At 36.7% G+C, this 23947-nt stretch overlaps 1 long non-coding RNA gene across 1 annotated transcript in view; it reads left to right on the plus strand.

The window, feature by feature from the left end:
- The first annotated feature begins 18112 nt into the window (after positions 1–18112).
- The window catches only part of LOC116420164, a 253344-nt gene continuing 247509 nt past the window's right edge, over positions 18113–23947 (plus strand). The window contains exon 1 of the long non-coding RNA XR_004230445.1: positions 18113–18626. This is a non-coding gene — a long non-coding RNA (uncharacterized LOC116420164). The remainder of the gene's footprint in view (positions 18627–23947) is intronic.

Raw genomic sequence — 23947 nt, forward strand, 5'->3', positions numbered from 1 at the left:
AGATGGCTTATGTGAATGCTAGATACGATGATGATAAATCTATCATTCGTATATTTTAAGTTATGGTACAAAAATCCAAACTTTATTTTCAGAAGGCATTTTCTTAGGAAGCTATTAACTTCCAAAATTTGCTTTTCTCTACTTCAACTGGCAGAAGCAAAGAAGGCACAACATTTGTTCCTAAGTATCTTTTCTGGGAATTCATCATTCTTAGGAATGATTTTTTGGATTCCTCCTGGCAGTATCAATTATCCCCAGATGAATTACCAAGAATGAGGTTTTCACAGGTGACAGTCTCAGAGGATATCTATCCTGTTAGGAATATAGACTTTGAGAAGAATGCAGACATCTTTATTATTCATGTCAGATTGACAAACAGCTACAGGGCAGTGGAGGTGAGCTGGGGGAGACTGGAAGGCAGGAGCTACTGCTAATGGTCATAAAGAAAGATTCAGTATTTCTCTGTACTGGAGCTACAGTCAATACATAACATCTAGAACAAGGGCTTCTTTGCTGGTGTTTATAAACTGACCTTTTCTACTCCTGTTTACAGTGAGTTGTGTTTGAAAGAGGAAGACGGAGAAAAAAGGTAAAGAAAGACAAAGGAAACTTCTCCATGGTGGTGCCCTACCTTTTATTTAGTTTTCTATGTACATATGCATTGATGGTCCCTTACATTAGATACAACCTTAAAGTTAGTTATACTGAATTATGCAAGGTTTACACTGACACGTTTACTAGTGGCTAGTATAAGGTTAGTAACAACTGTATCCTTAACTTCTTTTGAGTTATTTGTTCTTCTCACGGGAATATCTGTAACCAAAATTGTTGGACTTAGTCAAGTGACTCTAAGCTAATATCTAGATTTTTCAAAATCCTGACGTCTGAGTAACTTGAAGTCATTTAGAAATATTAATTTATCTTTTCACTTGTCTTTGGTCCCAGTTACATCTTTAATCACACTTACCTTTCTGAAAATCCTTCTCCTTGACACAAAATCATGATAATATTTCTTCTATTGGTCATCTGTTAATATTTCATCTGATTCAAGTAATGGGCCAATTTTTCTTTCCTTTTTATTGTTCCTAATTCAGAACAATAAACAGTTCAGTTATTTAAAACATAACTTTACAGCTATTGTATCAATGTTACCATAGTTGAACACATTTGGGGGAATTCCTCATCGTAACTATTTTCAGGACCAATTATGAGTCATGGGAAAAAAGTCAGTGTCATAAAAGTGCAATAATACTTATGTTTGAACTCTAAATTGTATTATTCAACTTGATTTTTCAAAATCTTATTTATAATGCTTATCTTAAAATGACCTTTGGCTATTTGTCACAAGAAGGGATATTCCAAAGAATGCATAGGAAGACCTTGAGGATAATTCCAATAGATTTCTAAAACTGTTTGAATAGCAGTATTATAACAAGTATATAGTTTTCTACTCTGTCCATTATGTTATAGTGAAATGGTCATGGCATTTTAAAAATAGAATTATCTTACTCTATAGCAGGGCTTCTTAAATTTTTTTCCCCTCATGATCTCTTTTCATCTGAGAAATTTTTATACAACCCCCAGGTATATAGGTATACAAATGAAATATTTACTGATAAAAAAATCATAATTTCATCACCCCACATTCAGTTACATGACCCCATATGACTCTCTCCTTCTCTCTCTCTCTCAATCTCTCTCTCTCTCTCTCTCTCTCTCTCTCTCTCTCTCTCTCTCTCTCTTTCTCTCTCTCAGAGCCCTTAATTGTTAAATCAGAGCCCTTAATTGTTGGGGAGGGAGTTGTCTCAAGTTTATATCTCTGGCCCTCTTCACTTCTCCCTCTATATTACTCTTCCTGATGCTGTCATCAACTCTCATGAGTTTACTTACCTGTTATATGCAAATGATTCTCGGATCTTTCTATATACAATCCTACTCTTTCTCATCTCAAGGTAACTAGATGATTAAGAGAATAAAATACCAGATCTAGAATCAGAAAGATTTCTCTTCTTGAGTTCCAATCCAGCCTCAGACACTTATTAGCTGTGTGATCCTGGGAAAATCACTTAACCCTGCTTGTCTCAGTTTCTCATCAACAAAATAAGTTGGAGAAGGAAATGGCAAACCATTATAGTATGTATCTCTGCCAAGAAATTTCAAAATGGGGTTATGAAGAGTCAAAGACTGACATGACCACTTTTGGTTTTCTAGTTGCCTTTTGAATATTCCAAACTGGCTATACCTCAAACAGCACATCCAAAACAGAACTTATCTTTTCTTTCAAAATTCTCCTCTCTTCTCAACTTTCCTATTACTACTTAGGGCCCCACTATTGTACCAAACAAGCTCACAAATTTGATGTCACTATTAACTTACTCACATTCACTCACCCCATACATCAAATTACTTGTCAAATCAATTTCTATCTTCAAAACTACCATTGTATATCTCTTGTTCTGTCCCCTTACTCAGCTACTACCCTAGTTTAGGTCATCATGTCCTTTCATTTAAACTATCATCATGGCCTTCTAAGTGATCTTCCTGCCTCAAGTCTTTCTCCATTCTATTTTATCTTCCAATTAGCTACCAGAGATTTTCCAAAAGCTTAGGTCATTCCACTATCCAAAAATATAAATAAATAAATAAAAATGAAAAAGGCTTCAGTTGCTCCTTATTACCTTAAAAGTCCAAGGTTAATTCCTATCTTTGGCCTTTAAAGTCTTTTATAACTTTGTTCTTTCTAACTTTTCAGTCTTCTTAAACTTCACTCCCTTTCAATAAATTCTGTGCTCTCTCTACACTAGCCCTTTGTTTTTTTTTTCCATATAACATGCCATCTTCCTATTCCATACCTTTACATTAACTATTCCTTATACCTAAAAGGACCTTCCTCCATACTTCCAACTCTTAGTTTGCCTCCTTTCCTTCAAGACTCAACTCAAATCTCAATCCAAAAGAAGTCTTTCTTTTCCTTGTTTCTCCTCTTTGACATTATTTTCCATTTATATTGTATACATCTTGTATATATATATATATATATATATAGTGATTTGCATGCCATAGCTCCTATTTGAATGTCAGTGAGCTCCTTGAGGAGAGGGACCTTGTTTTTGCTTTTCTTTAAATTTCTAGTCCTTAGCAAAGTGCCTGGCACATAATAATGACTTAATTTTGTTGACTAATTTAGCAGCTTATAATGCTGACTTGCATTCTCTATCTTTTTCTTTTTGTTTTTAAATTATATTTTGTAATATTTGTATATTTTGTAAGAACTTGGTGGGATATATTATTGAAGCAGATGCAAGGGATCTGAAAATTTGCTAGGTGAGAGTAATCTGGTTGTCATTTTTTAAAGAGGAATATAATATGTTCCATGAGTGCAGTATGTAATCTAAAGGGTAGCCTAATTCTCCCAGATGTCAGCATAACAATGTTGTATCCATAGAAATATTTCCCCATATTCATCTATCTTAGATCTTAGGCCATGGGCAGCAAGAGTTTGTCATCACTAATAGTACATTTTATGCTATTACCTATTTCCAAGGTTCTTACAATGACTCCAATGAAATCTAAGTTATATATGGTCAACATAAAAGTCTCAAGACAGTTTTGTGGATTTCTCAATCTGCAGGAAGTGAATCAGTTTCATTTAATGTACCTAGTTCTCCCAAAGTGATGTGTTAGAATATGCAACAGAAAAAAAATGGTGAACAGTATAAGGTCATAAGACTGACAGAGCCCCCATCTTCCCATAGAAAGGAAGAAAATATACCACAAGCAACTGTAGCTTCAAATGTGAATGGAATGAATTTACCCATAAAACAGAAACAGATGGCATATTAAAAATCTGAATTTGACATAAATTCACATTGAAAAGAGGCTACAAGGTGGAAAGAAAATGTACAACATTGCTCTGGATGTACAAGATTCAATAAACTCCACAAAATATACTAAGAAGTTACTAATTCATAGTCATGATTTGCAGGTTCTACAAGACATAATTCTCTTTCCTGCATTGAAAAAAGTGCTAGCGATAAAGACTAGGAAGCAAAATTTTTTGGAAGACAATGTGGTTGGAGGCTTTAGTTGTGGCTTAAAAGTAGAGAGAAAAGTTCTAGGTTGGGCCCTGGACAGAGCTCAGAAACTAATAATAAAAACCTGAGATTTGGAACATCATTTCCCATATCTTAGGATAACAAGTAGATCACATTAATAAATATTGAAAACAAAATAACACTAAATAAATAAAAATGAGTAAGCAAAAAAGAAAGGCTAGGGTAGAAAGGGCATAGAATTTATGAAAGGGAGTGAAGTTTAAGAAGATTAGACATGTAGACTGTTCCTGTGGGGATAGAAAAGATCTGAGTTCATATTCAGATAAAGATAAAAGCTAAAAAAAAAATTCTTTTTCAATGAGAAACATCAAATAGTCTCAAGTACAAAAAGAGTTCTAGGAAGAACTTTAAATACCAAAAAAAGAGAAAGATCAAGGGAAAAATCAGTAAGAGCAATCCAAGAAAAACAAGAAAGTTATTAAAAGAAAATCAACTAATTAGAAATAAAGATCAAAAACTTAAGAAAATAATTCCTTGAAAACTAGAATTAGGAAAGGGAAATGTTAATGACATTCTAAGGTACCAACAAAATCAAAAGAATGAAAAAACTAAAAGAGAAAGTAAAACATCTATCAGACAAACAATGGATCTGGAGAACAGGTCAAGAAAAAATAATATAAGAATAGGAAAAAGGAAAATACACACAAGCAACTGTACCTTAAAATGTGAATGGGATGAATTTACCTATAAAATATAAACAGATAGTAGATTAGAAATTTTAATTCAATACGAATTTATTTTGACCATTATAAAAATAAGAAATATACACAAACATAAAATAAAGGACAGGGATAGTATTTGGTAAGAAAAAAAAGCAGGGATAGTAATTATGATCTCAGACAAAGTTAAAATTAAAATAGATTTAATCAAAAGTGAAAAGTAGAGAAACTATACTATATGGCAGCTTATTATTCAATGTTGTTTTAGACCATATAAAATACCTAAACACTGTAGCATACCTGAGCATATACCTGGCAAAACAGGCACATGAACTATATGATCATAAACTTAAAACACTTTTTATACAAATAAACTCAGATTTAAATAAAGCCAATATAATTTTAAATGGCAATGTAACCTAATCTATTTATTCAATATTATCCCAATTAAATTACTAAAATATATATTTCACTGAGTTAAAAAAATAATAACAAAGTTCATTTGGAAGAACAAGAGGTCACGGCCTTCAACAAATAGGAAAATAAATGTAAAGTAAGTAGATTCAGAATTATCAGATTTTAAATTATATAAGGTGAGAGAATTGTTGAAGTTTTAAAAGGATAATTTCAATTATCCTTTAAGCTAAATTTTTCCTTGTGTAAATAGAACCTATGTAGGCAAAAATAAAAGGAATGTAGAAAATTGGGGCGGGGATCCTTCATGGAACATCTCTCTGATAGGATGTTTGCTATTCTGTTAGGAATGATGAGCTGATTGATTTAGAAAAAACAAAAACATGAAAAGATTTGGATGTGTGAAGGAAGATGCTATCCACATTCAGAAAAACAGATGATAGGAGAAATTTAGCATGGTATAATCTTACATCTATGTGTGTATGAGTGTATATGTGTAAGTGTGGTTGTGTGTGTATACTATATTTTTGTATATATATTGTCAACCAGACCATAACCAATTTCAAACCTGTGGGTGGATGGAACTGAACAAAACAGGCTAGGAAAATTTTTTGAAATGAAATGCAGGAAAAATTTTTGAAATTGGGTATTTTTTTGTCATTTAAAAAGAAATTTAAACAAATACAAAATGAAAAAAAGACAGTAAGAGAGAATTCAATATAAAACATAAAACAAAAAATTTCAATTTCAAAAAATCTATATGATAAATACTACATATTGTTTTCAAAGCTGCTCAGCTTTTTTTTGTTTGTTGTTGTTCTTTATTGGTTTTCTTTTCTTTTCTTTTCTATACTTTTTTACTTTATTTTTTCTTCTCCCTCCCATCTCCTCCCAAAAGAATTAATTGAGGATATATATGTGCATGTGTGTGTGTGTGTGTGTGTGTGTGTTTATGTATGTGTATATATGTGTGTATCAATCAAATAGAAATTAAATGTCAAAGTGAGGAAAGTGGCTTACAAGCAAGGACACGAGTACCAGAGCTCCTTGCTTTAGTGTGGGGCAAGGAGCTTTAGTGTGGGGAGATCTCATTTCTTATACTAATGGCTTCGAAGTAGGTTGCAATCCTGACAATTAGGGGGTACAGCAACAATATGAGGGTTAGTTCCTTAGAGACAATCTAGTGGATATGTCTAAGACATTATTTGCTTGCAAGTAAAAGAGAGAATGGGAGCCATGAGAAAGAGAGAGAAAATGCAAATACATGCTTGATTCAGGGATTTGATGATTGGGTACATAACCAAAGAGGAAGAGGAAAAAAAAAACCTAGAACAGTATATGTCCTCATCCAGAATCTTTGGATAGCTATCACTCTTGGATCTCAACTCTTTCTAGGTCCATACTGGATGAACCTTACAGTCTCTGGAGGTCTGCCATCCATTCAGGAGCAGGAGCTTTCTTTAGATGATCCAGGAATCCACACCCACAAGTTCAGTAGCTATGGGAGAAGTCAAAAGGACCTGGTAGGGGCCCTTAAGAAAAAAATTCCTTGCATCAATCTTTGAATTTGAGTTTCTGGTCAAAATAGAATAGGTCCTTAGTTAAGAGTCCCTGAACAGCACATAGAAACAATTCAGTTTCCCAGTCATATGGGGCTAGTTACAAGCAATGCAATAAAGTTTTTTTCTTACAATTCCCATAATTTCATAATTACATTAACTCAGATACCAATCAAACTACCTAGAGGTCTCATAATGAAGTAGTTTTGAGAAGGAAGATTTACATGTAACCAAGAAAACCATGCAAATGAATGCAGTTATCACCAATGTTAGCTAACATCAAGTATCCTTATATCCTAGTAGCCCATTCTCAATATACATTTATTTAATCAACCCATTTGCAGTCCCAGATGCCTCATGCAGTTATATGGTCCCAAGATATCTTTTCTTGAATAATATGACTATTTTCAAAACAGTTCTAAAGGGGACTCTGCTTCTCTGGTTCCATATCTAGATGTTAGTATGACCATTTAACTTTTATTCTCCAATTCTGAAACTTCAGAGAATTTTATTTTATATAACACTTGTTCTTTCTACCCTTACCTAAATCCTGTACTGATGTAAGAATCTTTTTTTTTTATTATGAGCTACTATTCTATTTCTTAGCCAGTACCAGATAGTTTTGATAATTACTGGCTTAAAATATAAATTAAGATCTGATGCTGCTAAACCTTTATGTTTTTTTATTAATTCCTTTGCTAATCTTGATTTTTGTGTCCTTCATTTTTTAATATACTGGCCCTGAATACTCACAAATAGTTCATATTTCTCCAATTATTTAAATCTGATGTAGTTTCTAGGTTTATTTTGGCAAATGCAATTCCAGATATTTTATACTGTCTAGAGTTATTTTAAATGGGCTATCTTTTTGTGGGGTTTTGTTTGTGATGCATGTATCATATTGTCTGCAAAAAAAAACAGAGTTCTGTTACCTTGATACCTATTTTGGTTTCTTCTATTTCTTTTTCTTCTCTTATTGCTATAACTAGGATTCCCAGTATAATATTGAATAATACTGATGACAGTGGGCATACTTATTTCATACCTGATCTTACTAGGAAGACTTCTAGCTTATTCTCATTACAAATTATGCTAGCTGATGATTTTAGATTAATGCTTTTTATTAGTTTAAAGGGGACAATCCATTTATACCTATATTTTTCAACCATTTTAATAGAAATTGCTGTTATACTTTGTCAAAATCTTGATCTTATTAATATAATAATATAATCTTATTATTTTGTTATTATTTATGCAATCAATTATGTTAATAGTTTTAAACTATCCCTGAATTCCTTCTATTTGGTAAGAGTGTATAATATGTGTTTGTAGTGTTTTAGATAGCATTTTATTTAGGATTTTTGCATATATATTCATTAATTACATGGGCCTATAATTGTCTTTCTCTGTTTTGGTTCTTTCTGGTTTCAGATATCAGTATTATATTTACTTCATAAAAGGAGTATATGTCTCTTAGAGAAAAACAGTCTAATCCTGTTGCTTTCTCAAAATTTATCATTCATTTTATTAGGAATTTTTTTACATTACATTTTTTCTTATTTCTAAACATGTCTACCAGAGGAGAGTATCACTCCTATATTATAATTTGGTCACAAATATAGGTTAAAACTGTCATGGTTGCATTCTATTATAATAGTTGCATGGTTGCATTCTATTATAATAATTGATTGATACTGGCAACTACTGCTGACTACTCTTGCTACTGACTACTACTACTAACTCTTCACTACTGTTGATTGCTGACTACTGCTGACTATTGTTGAGGGCTGACTGCTGACTACTGCTGTGGTTTGCTGTTGTCCTGCTGTTTCTGACTACTTGTGACTTTTCTGGCTGACTACTGCTGCTGACTGCTGCTGCTGGCTGCTTCTTGACTACTTGTGACTATTCCTGCTGAATACTACTGCTGCTGACTGTTGGCATTTTTACAGGATTTTTTCAGTACTATTGTTTCAATACTGTTCAGATCCCTGAATCTAATCAGGGATGGGAGGAGTTAATGGGAAGATGGGTCTCTGAATTAGGGAAGTTGTAAGAGTCATTCTGGTTTAAGCAATCTTTTCTCTTTTTTTGACAGTAGTCAGAAATGTCAAAATGGCTTTAAGATGCAAACCCTTTATCTATTTTTTTCACTCTGGAATTACTTCCAAACTAACTATCTTTCTTCATTGCCCTTGAACAATAAAGCTATTATTCTTGTCATTTACTTTTAAAACTTTTCTAAAATTTAATCCTTATTTTTCCTTAAAACAAATTCTGATTACTAAGATATTTCAGAAGGCAGTGAGTTCCTGGTATCACCCAAAGTTTTGGGATTAATCTTCAAAATCCTTAATATGCTAAAATGTTTCAAGTAACACAAAGTTTGATCACCTGACTTTATTTTTAAAATTACAATATAGCCAAAGCTGAAATGAAAGGAAAAAGTATGTTACAATTTTTTTCTCTTTTTTATAACTTAATTTCTTTCAAAAAGTATAAAGCAGGGATTAGTTCTGAGTACTAGGACAATCACTTCAACTATAATAGCTCATTAATCTTTTCCACTATTCTAAACTTTCTGGAATCTCTTAGAAGTTGTGTTGTTGTTTTTCTAGCTGGCTGTATTTTATATATTTCAAGATAACAGAATCTAGTTTTCTATTTTACAGATGCAGATATTTTACAAAAATAGAAACACAAAGAAAATGACAAGGCAGATACCAACAAAACTGATTTAGCTGAGGCACACAAGTTACCAAGCAATTTTACAGAGACGTAAATTTTAAGAGAGTTGTGCATCCTTATTTGGGTGACTGGAAATGAACTAGGTTTGAGTATGGGCTCTAGAGTTTTCCTCTCTGAAAATTCCCAGCTCAATCAACTTGGAGCTTTGAATACTGAAGCAAGAACTAAGGGTGATGGACTCACCAGACATGCTGAGTTTGCACTCTGGGAAAATCTCCAGTGGGACCTAGTCTGTTCCCACTGGGACTGGAGAGTCCAATGACCTGTTCAGTCCCACTTCTGACACTAATTTAAATGTCAACTAGACCATAAACAGTCTCTAACCTGTGGGTGGTCAAAGATAAACAAAAAAGACTAGAAACATAATAGTCAGGAATTACATCAAAGTTTAATTTTGAAGTCAGTAAAATGGCTTTCAAGCAAGGATGCTTGTTCCAGAAGATGGCTTCATGTTAGTGTTGGGGGATCTAAATACTTATATCAGTAACCAGTGAGGTGTAGCCCTGATAATGAGGATACCATCAACAGTGTAAGAAATTTGATTCATAGTAGAGCTTCATGACCAGAATTTTGGGATTTTTCTGTGGCTGAGATCATCTAGAGGGTAAGCAAAAAGGACTGTTTTTATACCAAACTTAGGACACAATTTGTTAAATCTTAGCTCTGAAAAACATGATATTTCCTAATATCTTGACATATATATATATACACATATGTGAATGTATATTTTTATGTGTTTCTATAGATACAGATAGATATATACATAAACACACACACACATACACATATCCTTGATTAACCATAGCCTTCTTTTGGGAAGAGATGGCAGGGAGAAGAAAAAATATAAAGCAAAGAAGTATAGAGCAGAAAATAAAAGAAAACCAACAAGGATGCAAAAAAAAAAAAAAAGCTGCGCAGCTTTGAAAACAATATGTAATATTCATAATATAAGGTTTCTTGAAATGGAAATTTGTTGTTTTATACTGAATCCTCTCTTATTGTCTGTGATGTACATGACAATGTTTTTTTAAATTTCGTATTTGTTTAAATTTGTTTTTAAATGACCAAAAAAATCCAATAAGCTGCATTTTAAAAAAAGAAAGTGCAAAAAATGAGGATTATCCTTGCAATTGCCAAGAAAATACAGCTCTCACTCAGGGTTGTTCAATCCTAATGAGAATTTTTATTTCTTATTTGTTCTTCTGGGGAAATTCTTACTATTGAACTATATCTTCATCTATCATTCCTATGAAGCTTGGAAGACCAGGGGAACACAATACCAAAATATTTATAAATATTCATTCAGTTGCCAGGCTTGTGATGAGAATAGGGATTTTCACATAGTTTATAAAGTAGCATCATAGAGTTTCCTATGAGAGGAGAAGTGAGGAAAGCTGTGAGCGTGGTGTTATTAAGTAGAAATAGAAATTCAAATTCCTCCCCCTCCTGTAGATAACTGGATTCCTTTTTTTTTTCTTTCTCCCTGATTTTTCAAGATATGTGAATAATCAGAAGGACTGCATCTGATTGATCAGGATACTTTCACGAGCAGCATTCAAGCAAGTTAAAAGTTATAGGAAAGGACAGGAAAGTCAGGGTAGAAAGAGTTTTGAATCTCATGCAGATTTCTGGAAGCAAAAAAGTGGTATATTTAAAGAAATGATGGATTGCTATGAAGAATGGACATTTAAAAATAGCTAATATATAATTATCAGTATTTAGAGTAAATGGCTATAAATATTAAATATTGAATACAGGATTTCAAGTTGAGACATACAATTTAATTTTGGTATGAAAGATACAGTAGCAGAGAGAGCTACAGAAAAATCCTTATCACTGTTGCATAGATTCACCAAAGTATTACATTTACATGCACCAAGATTTGAAAGATTAGTATAAGGAGTTTTAAGTGTGAAGAGAGAAGGCTTCTTAAAAATTGGTGAACATCTAACCAGGAACTGTGGCAAATTATTGATTGGGTGGGGGCCTTGTCACTAAATTAAAATGTGTTTTCAAAAGTGTATTCCCATCATTAAAAACACAGAACATATGAAATATTTGTATTATTATCAAAGAATTAAGCAGAATGATTTCAAAGCAGAGGATAATACTTAATACCTCATGACTAGGATAAAACTCTCAAGATGTGAGTTAGTCATGCTAACCAAAACTATAGACCAGGCTCTTGACAACTGAGTTCCTATTTATTTTCAGTATTAGAATGCTTGGGGAGGAAATGGCATAGTTCTTGGTTGTCTGTAAAGCCATTTACATTCCAGTATTATACTAGTGGAGGGATGAAGAATAGCAAAAACCTTTTACTCTCAAAGACCACTGGATTTTATGTCCAAAGGCCATGGAATGAGTTTTGGCTCTACTATTGCTAACTTTGTGAGTCTGTAGCAACTTAAACTCACTTTGCTTTCCTCATCAGTGAAATGAGGAAACAATATGGAACTAATATTGAATCATTTCTTGCATTACATACTACAGAAGGGGGGTCTTGTGGGGAATAAATGAAATAGTATGCACCTTGTATATAGAAAGTATTGTACCATTACTTCATGGCCCAGAATATTAAGAATTTGATTAGAATATTCTATACCCTGCTTGAATTGAATTTTCTGGTGTATTTGGAGGAAAAAAAACCTGTGTTGGTGACTGAAGATTTTGCATAGCTTTTAGAGCTGCATTAGCACTGTACATCAATCCCCTCACTTAACAGATAGGGAAACTAAGGCCTCAGACGTAAAGTCACTGAAGCCATACCTTTAAGAAGTGGAATAAGAAACCAGATTGTTTGACTCCAAAGTCACCCTTCTTTCAGCACTGTCACTACTTTCATTTATGTAGCCATATGGTGGGGGCTGTCCCTAAAGGCTTATTTCAGTATTTCGGATTCCTGGGGATTTACATCTAGTTTTAAAAGGAAAAAGAAGGTCATCTTGTGAAAAGCTGGCATTGCTTAAGATACTCATTACTTAGATGTTAAGCAATATATGACTTAGCTATTTCTTTTTTAGCTCATGCACTTATGGTTTGTGATTATGTAGGATTAGCAGTAGTAGCTTTATATATGAAGCCCTTGATATATAACTGCAGAGAGATACTACTTTTGACCTATGTGGTCCAGGCCAATTAGATAAATATACCTCATATAGACTGTTGTTGATTTTTTCATCCTCAGCATCTAACACAGTATCTTGCATATAGTAGGTGCTCATTAGAATGTTTTCTTAATTGGAACTATAAAAGACAGCAAGAGCAAAATTGAGACTAATTTTCTTTACAAGTTGCCATACATCTTCTATACCCCTATACGCATCATTTTAAGTCCATAATTTCTTTTTTGTATTGGCAAAAGCACGTCTGTTCATTCCAAATAACAAAACAAACTAACAAATAAGGATTTGAGAGAATATGGTGTTTTATAGCTGGCACAGTTGATTAACTATGGAAATGGGGAATTGAAAATGTTAGGGTCTGAAAAAAAACCCTCAAATGCCCTTGTGATGAGTGCTATTCCCCTAAATAGGTGAAACTTAATGGGTTTTTTGTTTGTTTGTTTGTTTTGCCTGTGTAGAAGGATCATTTTAGAGATGCCTAAATCCCTTTACTTGGTCTATTTTATGGCCTGTGTTAATTGTTCATTAACTTAAAAAGAATCAATCAACATGTATGCTTTGAATTCCTTCTATCTCTCTCTCCTGCAAGGTGCTAGGTATTATGGAGGTAGGAAGATACATAAATGTTTAACCAGGATCATAAATATAGTAATATATTTAATAGGGGATTTTAGTGGGGAAAGGACTTGAGTGATGAATACTTTTTATGAGAAGTTCCAGACCAGAGTAATTTTTAAAGTTAGTCCACTTTTCTTAGGATGAGAAATCATTGGTTTGTCATTTCATGTAGTTTATTTTTCATGCAACATTTTATTTTTTAATATCATATTTTCTTGAGAAAGTAAACTTTTTCCTTGGTTCTATTTTGTCCTTTTCCATTAGGTAAAATATTGATCTTTTTTTTTCTTCATCTATTTCAATAGAGTTAAAGCTAACAAGGCCATCTCTCTCTCTCTCTCTTTCTCTTTTTTTCCCCCAAAAAACCACTTCAGCTAGTACAGAGCTGCCTTGTACATTAGCATCTGTGCTCAAACATCATCAGATGCAATCTGGTCTCTGAGAAGAATGTGTTAAATATAGCTTGTGGAGCAAAAAGGCCATGGGACTTTATTTTATTTTTTGGAAGGTTCACCTTAGAAAAAAATATTGGCAGAAGTTGAAGATTTCCTGGCAATAGGGCGAAGCCTTATATCTTAAATCAAACGTTAAGGACTGTGCCCATCAGATTAAAACTATTTTGGAAGCTTGAAGTTCTTAGTTTACTTAGAACATGGTTAACTGTCATTTTAATGTTATTATGACATTTGATATTTCCAAATAATTAATTCATTCTCTTCCTTCCCTCTTTTCCTTTAACCTTTATTTTTCATCTTTTAAAATTTTTTTTTCTTTTGATTACATTCCTTTCCATAACACTTAATAATTTTTCTTATCTGTTGCTAATTTATCTTTGACAAGTCCTCTTGCTTATGGTCAAGATAATAAACCTATTACAAAGGTTTTGAAAAATATCACTTTAAGTGTTTCTCCTGGCCTATGATATCATGATGTTATGTTAGAGCTGATTTTGATTATTATCAAGCAATATGCACTTGTGCTAGACTCTTGGAATACAAGCACAATGAATGAAGCAAGCTCTATTTAAGGGTTGGTCTCTCTCAGAAGCTATTCATGGGCCTGATCTGCTCAAGGTGCTGTGACCTCCTCAATGACTCCTGGCAAAGTCCTCCTTAAGCAGTCTGGTCTCTAGCCTCTTCCTGAGGGTTGACTATATTAATGTTTAACTTAGTGAAGACATACACATAGTGGATCATAGTTCATTGCTACTTATGACCCCAGAGTTCTAGAAATATCCTGAACAAAGCCTTCTCTGTATCTGGGAAATACAGGCATGCACAATCACCAACCATACTGTGTTAAATATTCTTTATTTAAATATTAATTTAATTTAAATGATTAAATTTATTTAAATATTAAATAGACCTAATAATCTAATGTATAACATTCTGATTTTTAAAATTTTTGTTTCAACTACTTCCACAAGTAATATTTAGTATCTAATTAGCATTTTTCAAAGTTCGATTTAAAATACTGTTTAATATTTTTAAATCCATTGGATATTTGATAAACTGATAATATAATAATAGCAATATTTATATAAAACTTTTAGGTTTACAAAGTAAATTGACATATATGTGTGTGTGTATGTATCTATATCTATCCATATTTCTATCTATAAAATCTTACTTGATGATTACTATAACACCAAGAGTTAATTGATCTTATTATTCTCATATTATATATGGGAAATATAAGGCAGAAAGAAATTAGTGACTTGATTATAATCATACAGCTAGAAAATCATTAAGACAGGATCAGTTGTTTCCAAATTTAAGTTTAATGCTCGATCCACTATATTACCTAAGTACTTTATTTTATGAGTTTTAAAATTAAGGCCCAGAAAAATTTAAGGGACACTATGATTCACAGAAACAGTGTGAATTAGTAGACTAATGGCTTCTAGAAAACCAGGATTCAGTTCTACCTTTGACACATATTGGCTTTGTTGTCCCTAAACAAATCTCTTTCCTTTCCCCTCCACCAACCAAACCTCCAGCAATTTTGTGCCTCTAAATTGCAGAACAGTTGCTAATTTGTTTTGGTTAAAAAAAAAAAAAAAAAAAAAGGTGGTGGTGGGGGTATTAAGAATCCTCTGCTCCAGTAAAACCACAGGTTCCATTCAAAAAAAGAAAATAAGTATGAGTAATTTTTGACTTCACCTTCAGTGTAAACTTTTTTGTCTACACTGACAGTAGTAAAATGTTCCCACGAGTTTGTCTGCCAAAAAAAGCATAATAGATTTTATGAATATTTTCTAAAAGTATAAACTTCTACCAATACTTAGTTGAATGCGGACTGTTTAGATCCACAGAATTCACCATTGGGTCTAATGAGACTTTTTAGAGATATGAGACTTACTGGCTTTTTAACTAGAAATGATCTTAGAGATGGTGCAGTCCAAACTCCTCTTCCTACAAATAAGAAAGAACACTTAGGCCCAGTGGGATGGAGTTGCTTGCCTAAAGTCACAGCAAGCAAGAGAAATCAGTCTAAAAACCATCTTCTCAATCCAAGTCTACTGCTTTTCCCACATGGGTTTTGGTTATCTGTAAACAATTATTATACGTTGCTCTAAGAGCATGTGAAAATCATTCCATCTGAAAAGCTTAAGGAGGGAACGAAGGTGGGTTAGGTCCAAAATCAAGTAACTCAGAATCCTCCTTTAGATCTGTAGAGAAATCAGTGCTTGCATAGGCCTTTTACTCGCAGACTGGGTGAGATGGGGAAAGTTAGTCATTTTAAAAAATGGCATGGCATGAATTTGGGGGATCTGACTAACCTGCCTATCAGTTGAATACAAAGCAGTTCTATTGATCTCATATATCAATATGTCTACTTCCTGTAGAAAGCAACTTTTTGACAACTTGGAATTAAGTAGAATTTTAGAAAGAGAAGAGACCTTACAGGTCATTTAGATCCCACCTTCTTAAACTGTGGTTTGTAACTGACTGTCAGGTATCGCTAAATTACAATTTGTCATCATTAAAAACTTGATTTGTATTCCTATTTTATATCCCAGTATACCCAGAGTCAAGTAAAAATTTATTGCATGAAAAAGGGCTTATGAATGGAAAAAGTTTAAGAAGCCCTGATTTGGTCTACTCTATTTTACAAATGTAGAAAGTGAGACACCGAGCTAACAGAAAACGTCTCTTTGGATTTTTGCTTTTAACTTAGGGGGAAAAAAAATCTCTTAAATATAACTCTGAACCAAGCCCCTGAAATTAAAACTATTTCCACCTCCTTTCTCTAATTTATTAAAAATAATATTTAAGATTTTCCTGCCCACCCATACTGTGGCAAACAGCTTATCCTTAAACAAAGTTTCTTGAAAAATGGTCCAGATTCAGGCAGCAGGCAGAATGAGACACCAGGATGGAGCAGAACCGTAAAGATGAACACCTGACTATTGGGAAGAACTAGATCCCCTTCCAGTTTTCACGGTCTGCTACTCCAGGACTCTTCACCATCAAACCTCCCGTAGTGGTAGGGTGGGGAGGGCCAGGAAAGGCAGGGAGCCCTTATTATGCAAGAGAGAAAAGGAGGGGAGCTGCTGGAGTTACTATTTCTCTTTCCCCCTTCTCTTCCGAGCTCCCCTCTTGTTCCCCACCTCAATGCGTTTGCAGAGCTGCTAGGTGGAGCCCGCGTCCGTAGAGCCAGCTGATGGTCCAGATCCGGGTTTTCTCTGCTTCCTCTGCTTCTCCCTCCCTCCCTCCCCTTCCCCCTAAATCGACCCCCCCCCCCTCCCCTGATTTCTCTGCGCTCTCCGCTCGCTGGCTAGCTCCGGGCTCATTCTGCTTGGGCTCCGGCAGCCTTCGCCTCCGTCGGGCTGCGCAGTCCCAGCGCTTTCACGGAATAGCCTGGCACCCGGTGAGGTGCCCCCCTCGCCTGCTCATCCCTCTCAGCGCTTCTTCTCCCAGGACCGGGGATGCAGCTGCTGCCGCTGGTCCTAGAGGGGGCTGCCTCTGGCTTTTCGCGGACTGCTTGCCTGCTCTGCTCCGGCAGCTGCTGCTGGCTTTGAATCGCCCCCCTCCCCGCTCTCCCTCCCTACCCCCTTTCTCTTCCTCCGTGAGTGTGTGAGCGTGTGTTGCACGGTTTGATTTGGCAGGAGCTCGCTGTGTGTGTGTGTGTGTATGTGTATGTGTGTGCGCGTGTGCGTGTGTGTATGTGTGTGAGTGTGTGATCCTCGCTCGCTCTCGGTGAGTGGAAGAAGGGAAGGAGAAGGAGGAGGTGGAAGAGGAGGAGGAGGAGGAGAAGGAGGAGGAGGAGGAGGAGGAAGAGGAGGAGGAGGAGAAGGCGGCGGCGGTGGCTGGGAGAAGGGGGGTCGGGCAATGAAGCTCCCACATGCCCGCAGCTCCCTGGATCAGCCCGCAAGCTAAACAGCTCCAGCCCCCGGGCTCAGTCCTTTGCTCCGCCCGGAGCTTCAGCACCTCGGCCGCTGCTGGGTCTGCGCTCCGACGCTCTGCACCGGGGAAGGACTTTGCGTGCTCCTCTCCCCCATTCTCTGGGCAGGTTACAGGCAGGAGGGAGAAACCTTCGCTGGGAAAGAACAACAGGAGGAGGTGGTGGCTCCGGGGGAGCAGCAGTCCTCCCTGCCCCCCTTGGCTCTCCCTACCTATTTCATCTCTTTCACTCCAAACCGAAAAGAGGAAGACGAGGAAGAAAAAGAAAAAGAAAAGAGAAAAGGGGGGTGGAGTGCGTGGAGGGGGGGAACTGGCTCTAAAGATCAGCTGGGGGGATGGTGGAAGATTTTTGGTGTCTTCAGCACGGTCTTCTCCTGAGCAGCAGCAGCAGCGGCAGCGGCGGCAAGAGGAGGAGGAGGAGAAGCCTCAGCAGCAGCAGCAGCAGCAGCAGCAGCGGTGGTGGCGGCGGCGGCAGCGGCGGCGGCAGCAGCAGCAGCAGCAGCAGCAGCTCAGGCAATGACTGCCGCATATTAATAGCCAACGATTTGGTGTGGGCGCTGCTGCTGGAGACATAACCTTACTCTGAAGTTGGGCAACTGCCTAGGAAATACATTTTTTTTCCTTTGCTCCTTTCCCCTCTCCCTCTTGGTGTGTATATCAGTAAGGAAACAAAAAGGAAGAAAAGCCTTTTTCCCCCCTCTTCTCCCTTCCCCCCTTGGTGGAGGTGGCTATGTAGCAGAACAAGAAGAGGGGGAAGGAGACACTTTTTTTTTTCTCTTATCCTGGCCTGGGTTCTCCACCCTTCTGCTATCCGCTCTCGAGCTTCGATTATTATTTTTGTTTTAGGGGGAGGAGGTTGTCTTTACTGTGGCAGGTCCATCTTTCCCCCCCTGGGTTCCATGGCTGGATTGTGGGAGCAGCTCCTGGCTACAGGCTGTTGAGCAACTGATGGGACTATCTCAGGAACCGGAGGTTACAAAAGGTAATTTATTCTTCACACTCATCGTAATAGTCATCGTAATGGATGAGGGCAGCCTGATGCGTTCGTCCCTCTTGCCCTGGCATCGGGGGCTGGCGGCGGCGGCCGCGATGGTGCGGGGCATTCACACACGCACAGTATGATAATGTGGAGAGGGAGGGCTGCCCTCCCGAAGGCTCAGTGCAAGATGCTGATACTGGGCGGCTCAGGATAATTGCAACAATTCGGTGTTTTGAAGTAGGAGCGGGGCTTAAGGGAATAAGGGAGAAAAGAGTGCTGGCGGTTGCACACCCTTGAAAATATGGACGTTTTCCATAATCCCCCCCCCCTTCATACTTACAGCCCTCTCTGCTGGGTTGAAACAAGGCGACGGCTTCTCTGTGCTTGGGGCTTGTCCGGCTGAAGGAGGGTTTAGGGTAGCGGTTGGAGGAGGAAGGTTAGGGGAGGGTGATCAAGGTCTGAGAGGACAGATTTGTTGAGCTTCCTTTGTATCCTCCTCCCTCGAGGTCAAGAGCATCCATGCTGGCCCCATTTGGCTACTTCAGGACCTGCTTTGGGTAGATCCCCCTCCCCCGCCCACTCCTAGGCAATTGTTCCCAGACCTCTTCATACCTCTAGGTTTGACTAAGTCACCCTCCCTCCGGTGCCCTCCAGCCTAGGTTCTGCCCGGCAAGCGTGAGAAAGGGAGTCACTTTCGTGGGTGGTATCCGCAAAGGGCTGGGGAGAAGTGCTGGCAGGAACTGGGGCCACCAGTGATGGCGGGGAGGAGTTGGAAAGGTGAAGTGCGAAGGTGACTGGAACATGCTGGGTTACAGGTAGGTGAGTAGGCACCTCTTCACGCTGGGAGAAGGGAAGGCTAGGGACATTCTTTCGTCTTTTAGCCTTTTTTCCCCCTTCTATCTTTTTTTTCCTATTCATGGGCTAGTAGCTACATCGAGGGCTAGCTTTTGTTGCCCAGGGAGTTACACCGGGTCCCCCAGAGGTTTAAGCAGCCCTCAGAGGTCGGACGCGCACTTGAGAATGAGCTGGGGGTGTTTGATAGGAAGATGGAAAAGCTGCTGCTACTTAAGCTGAGCTGTTTTATCGAAATCGTCTCTGTTCGGTTTAACTGGAAAATCTGGTTTGAGGAGGAAGAAGGAGGGCGCGGGGGATGAGAGGGTTGATTGAGTCCAGCGGGCTCTCACCTTCTAGAGTTCTCCCCAAACCAGTAAGCAGTCAGGGGCGATGTGCGCTGCTTCTCCAAGCAGAGCTGCTGGTGCTGCGCTGGAGACAGTTACCTAATTTTCCTTGATGAAAGGATAGTCTCGCCCGTAGATTTAAATAACCGAAACGAGCCTGTCCCTCCCTGGTTCTATTGATTCTCCTCCCCGCTTCCTTAGACCCCCCTCTACGCCTCCCATCCTCAGTAAGCTGGAGCGGATTTGCTTTTATTCATTCGGAGAGAAACCTTGAAAACTGTTCTCAGAACTCTTGGTGTGTGAGTAACCTCCGGGGTACTCTGTCTCCATCCCTGCCAGAGATGCGTGCCAGTTGTACTTAACGCACATTGTAAACAACAGTGCGTGCGTGCTTCAGTGTAACAATTGCAGTTACAGCCAAAACCGAGGTCTATTGTGTTGATTTTCCCTTTCGCCTTATTCATTAGAAAGCATTAGCATTCTTGTTCTTCTGGCTTGCCTTTCCGGCAGACAGCTTTTTATTTATTTTTTTTTGGGGGGGGGACGGAGTGGAGACTAGGGAGAAAGGAGCAATTCCTTCTGTGTTCCTCTGAAGTTACTATGTAACAGACTAGTTGTAGTTTCTTCTTTACTCTCCCTAACTTGGTTCAAGAAATTCACTGTGAAATGCTCAGATTTGGCAACTGCTCTTGGAATGCTTTGTTTTTGAGTCATTTTCACATGCAGTGTAGAAAGAGTTTAGCCAACTTTCGCCTAGTATCTTTCCAATCAGCGGTGAATGGGGTGGTCCTGTGACTCCCACTCTTTTGGAATTGCCTCAGGATTTGGGATAGAATGGATTTCTTGATTCTTTTTATAAGTGTCACCCAAAAGAGTCTTCTAGAGAATGCATGAAGTTAAAAGGGATCTGTTTTAAGCATTCAACCTTTATAAAGAGATCCATTGTCTTTTTTTTTTTTTTTTTTAAGTAAATGCTGTAGGAAAGGCACAAAGACTTGAAAACGCAAGATAAATACTCTATTATAAACTGTTACTTTTCTCTAAGTAAAAGTCCTTAAATTCTTGTACCTGAGAGAGCTGCAAAATTCCTTTGTTGTGGTTATACTCAGGCTTCTCTGGGGTTTGTTGCAAGTATCCTTCTATTTAGAACTGAAAGTACAATACTGTTCTGTGTGAGGGTATTTGGTTTCTAAGATACTAAAAAGGAGAGGATCCCAGATTGGATTTGCATATAGCTCTCTCTCACTTTCTAAAAGAGCTAAGATTGCAAAAAGGGAAATATTGAATGAATGGAAGCCAAATTTGATTAAATGATGTGTCCTTTTAGTTATTAAAAGGACAACATGAAGGAATTCTTTTGATAGATAGTTGAGAGAGCTATAATTATTGGAAGATAACTGAGAAATGAGTCTTTGTAGGAAGGTTTTATTTCCACAGCATATGTGATAAGGCTGTCCAGTTTGCTGTCAAGTTTGAACCTCAATCAGGGCTTTAATTCCCTATCTAGAAGATTGATCCTAGTCATTCCCAGGCCTTACATTAGAAAGATTTGATCAGATCTCTTCTTTGTTTCCCAGCAGCATGTTTCCTAGCAGTCATACATTCCACAGGTTCTGATGTCATGAGAGCTGTGTCCATCTGTATTGTGCAGTCTTTAGTGGAAGGTGAATATGTCAGAAGTGCTTGAATCACATTCCTTAGCACCCCATAATTGTCAAGTAATATATTCCCCCTTTTCCCATTTATATGGTTGATGGAATTATTTCCATGTAGTTCGGGAAGGGAAAATGATTCACTGGCAAGTGCAATATGAAAATTAGAAATTTTAGAGATATCACTATAAGATAGCATCAGGAATCCATTCACTGAAGATTGATTTATCAGCATGTAATCTGCAGATATCTAAATGCTTCTGATGTCTCATTCCTGAATTAGTTTGTGTATTTATCATTCTAATTTGCAACTTGAGAAGTGAAAGAGGGGTCTTTTAAAAGTATTCAGATGGTATCTTTAAGTATTATACATGTAAATGTTTACCTCTTTTCCTAGAGGATAAAAATAACATGAGACTTCTCTAGCTCCTGCTGCTGAGAGTGTGCATAGCATTGTTTTTAGTAATTGAGAAAGGCAAAGAGTCTTTAATGGGACTTTATTTAGCATATGCTTCTTTGTGAGCCTTTTGCTGAGGACATCACAAAGAAAAGAGAAAAATATTAGAAAATCCCAAGAATTTAAGTTTAGCAAAATCATCTGTCAGATAATCCAGTGGGAAACTGAGGAGATTCAATTCAGACTAGTTAATAGTGGTTCCAAATTCTGGTGTTTTAGTTGAAAAAGAAGTCTGTGCAGAAGTGATGATTGCTGTTAGAAACCGACCACCTTGACCCCTGTGCTTTTTTGTACATCCCAGCAAGAAAGCTGTATTTGATTTCAAACTCATAGTTAAACTGGCCTCATCAACAGAGGTTGTTCTGCAGTTTTAATCCAGTATGGAGCTGTTGGAGTTATAGGGAAAGAAGCCTTGTTCTCTCAGTTTTACAGCTGGAAATTTTCTTCTTTGATTTCTCAGATTTGCATTGCATTGCAAATGTGAATTTGTGTATACAGGGAGAGCCCTAACAGAAGATGAGATTTACTTATAATTTAGCATTCAAATAAGTTGAGAGAGGGGGTTAAATTTGAATTACTATTGTTTGGTACCTCCTGTTTTTCTAAGTTTTCTTTATTTTTTTCTCTCTCCATATTACAATAAAACATGCAAATATAAACTTTGTGCCCTGTTGTTTTTCTTAGTTTCTTGTGTAATGGAGTTATTGTATAGTGAGATGAAAATGTAAATTCTTTCACTCCCTAAGAGTTGTTGATGTAGGTTTTGATTTTAATGTTGATGTTTATTGGCCTGCTTGACAAAGTAGTGTAATTTATATTGCATATATGTCCTAAGGGGCTCAGTATTCTTGTTTTTATTCATAGACCTTTCTACTAGCTATGACACTTCATTGTAGACAAAGTGATCCCTGTATAATCAAAAAAAACTAACTATTATTGTTTGAATAATTAACTAAAATTCATATATGTGTATGTATACATATACATATAAATGTATATGTAGAGTGAGAATATTCCTTAAAAGTCAAGTTCATAAAAATTGTGTTTTGTTTTTTTTTTCTCTATAGCTGATCATGTAGGTCTGTATCAAACTACAGTTTAGGAAGGAAAAAAAACAAACCCTCCAAAACTTACTATTTCCAGATATGGCATCTTGGTCTCTTCACCGCCCTGGGCTCAAACTAAGTAATACTTTTAGTGATAATTGGTTTTATCTCAAGGTGCTGACATATATACATTTTAAAAGAATTTAGCATTCAGTTTATAATATTCTGGCATTTACGAAGGGATACTATTTATAGTAATCTTATTTGTTTGGAAAGCTCCCTCTAGGAGAGAAAATAATATAATTTGCTTGATTGCCCAGTGTACTCTATTGAAACACCTGTGTGAAAAAAGATTGGGGGGGGGGGTTGAGAGGAAATGCTGTAGCATAATCTGACTCCTCATCAATAAAATCTTTTGCCATTCATTTTCTTTTCCAATCTGAATACGATTCTTGAAGACTAGAACTTATTGAATGAATGGGTCCAAAGTACAGTAGTTAGGGCTTCTTAAGACTTTTTTCCACTTGTGACCTTTTTTTGCCTGAGACATTTTTATGTGATCTCAGGTATATATGTATGTAAAATAGGTATACAAATCAAACATTTACAGATAATAAATCATAATTTTGTGACCCCCCCCACATCAGTTACAAGACCCCATATGGGATCATGAACAACAGTTTAAGAAGCTGGGCAGTAGAATATGTGTATATATATATATATATGTTTTAATGCCTTTGGGATATCACATCTAGTGAAGATTCATGATGTTTGAAATTAAACTCAACTTCAGGATTCAGAGCATACTAAGTATTATCAAAGTTTTTGAAAGTGAAAATGATTAGTATTTAGTTTTCTACCATTTAAGAATCATAAGAATTCAACCTACTTTAAGGGAAGTTTGTAGAACGCCAGAGGAGATGTGATCTGTTTGACTACTTTCTACCTTATGTGACTTTGGATAAATAATTCCAACTCTTTGGTCCTCAGT

Source organism: Sarcophilus harrisii, chromosome 6 (genome assembly GCF_902635505.1).
Source record: "Sarcophilus harrisii chromosome 6, mSarHar1.11, whole genome shotgun sequence".
NCBI lineage: Eukaryota > Metazoa > Chordata > Mammalia > Dasyuromorphia > Dasyuridae > Sarcophilus > Sarcophilus harrisii.